The following is a 2154-nucleotide window of genomic DNA, read 5'->3' on the forward strand; positions in this document are numbered from 1 at the left end:
TTTGGACATATTTAAATTTAGTGCAGTTTTGCAGTGAAAATATATGGAAAATGTTGTGATTTGGTTTCAGATACATGAAGAGGCTAGGAAGTTTGCATATCAAACAGGGGTTAAGGTGGTTGTTGCTTATGGCGGAGCTCCAATAAACCATTAGGTTTCTTTTCAATTGTTTATCTTTTTTTGGTTCTCTGTTCTTTTTTACCTAGGATTAGTTATGCTACTATTGATGCTATTTTTGATAGATGCTTCAATTTTTGTTGTAGTTGCTCCATTGAATGATCTATGTTCTCCACCTAATGAGATAGGGTATAAGTATTTATGAACTACAATTTCTTTGGAAATGTGAAGATGTGCTAATTAGCCATAAATTACCAATCATAGTTTGAGAGTATTTGGAAATTTTATAAACATGTCACTGTAGCTGGTGTGCTTTTGTTCTTGCTACAAATTTGGCTGAATTGATCCAATTTGTAGGCTAGAGTCTAGATGCTGTATAGCCCATAATGTAATATCTTACTTATCAATGGCAGTATGAACATTTAGTATCTGATATATATATATATATATATATATATATATATATATATATATATATATATATATATATATCACTAATAAGTTATGAATTTTCCAACTACAAGATCTTGAGAAGGGGGTGGACATTCTCGTCGCAACTCCTGGAAGACTGGTAGATTTGCTGAAGAGAGCTAGAGTTTCACTTCAGATGATCAGATATCTTGCACTAGATGAGGCAGATAGGATGCTGGATATGGGTTTTGAGCCACAAATAAGGAAGATTGTTGAACAAATGGATATGCCCCCCTCCAGGTGTAAGACAAATTATGCTATTCAGTACCACATTTCCTAAAGAGATACAGGTTAGTTCATTCTTTAAATTTCTGGAAGACCTTTTATCTATGTTAGCAAGATATGCTTCAATGTGGTGAAGTAGAGAGAGAGAGAGAGAGATCAGTTGTGAACATATCTGAATTATTGTTGTAATTTATGGTTGACATGCAGAGACTAGCCTCCGATTTCTTGTCAAGATACATTTTTCTCGCTGTTATGAGCAAATACATTTGTTTTTATATTTAAAAGTTTATTTGTTTTGTTATCTAATATTCTATATAAATTTTATTTCTATATTTAAAAGTTTATTTGTATAAATTCTTTACTATTTTTCAAATAAAAAAATAATTAAAAAAATATAGCTAATAAAATCGACGGTAACGTTGTCACTTTTTAAATTTAAAATAGACAAAAAAAAAAACAAAATATAGACAAAGAATTTGTCGGTATCTAAATAATTAAATCGACAGCAATTGTGTCGATTTTATTGAATCAAATATCGACAGAAAATGGCGTCGATTTTATATAATAATATCGACGGCAATGTTGTTGATTTTAGTAAGAAGGTAAAGTTATCAAACTCATATTATAGATGAAAATGGTGTCGATTTTATTAAATTATTATCGACGGCTAGGCAAGCCGTCGATTTTATTCGAATTTTGAAAAATTGACAAGCTTAATAGCGACCACCTCCACCGTCCATTTTGCCGTCGATTTTTTCGTCGATTTTAACGATGTTTCTTGTAGTGCTTCCTCCTCTTCATCTTCTGCTACTTCTTCTTCTTCTATTTTTTCATCATCATCACCATTTTCTTCTTCTTTTTTTCCTTATTTATCTTTTCCTTCTTATTTTATCTTCTCAAATTTCCTCTTATTTTACTCTTTTAATAAGAATAAAAACAAAAAAATCAAACAAAGAATAAGAAGAAATACATAATGCTGCAAAATTACTCGGAAGAGGATGAACTTACATTCATTCAATTAAAAGAAAGAAAGAAATACAGAAAAAAAAGAAGAAGAAAAAAATACAGCATTAAAGGAAATATTTTGGTGTATTTGCAGCCAATTTCGTTGTAAAACAAAGATGTTTTATGTGTATTGTTTAAGAATTTTTGGTATATATGTACTGATAAGTTCTGCATAATTCAAAACTCTTTCTCTTCGTCCTCCTCGTCTTCTATTGCTTCTTCTTCTTTTTTCATCATCATCACTATTTTCTTCTTTTTTTTTTCTTTTTCATCTTTTTCTTCTTGTTTTACGTTCTCAAGTTTCTTCTTATTTTACTCTCTTAACAAGAATAAAAA

The sequence above is a fragment of the Arachis ipaensis genome, chromosome B2, assembly GCF_059453495.1.
Source record: "Arachis ipaensis isolate K30076 ecotype BB chromosome B2, ASM5945349v1, whole genome shotgun sequence".
Classification (NCBI taxonomy): domain Eukaryota; kingdom Viridiplantae; phylum Streptophyta; class Magnoliopsida; order Fabales; family Fabaceae; genus Arachis; species Arachis ipaensis.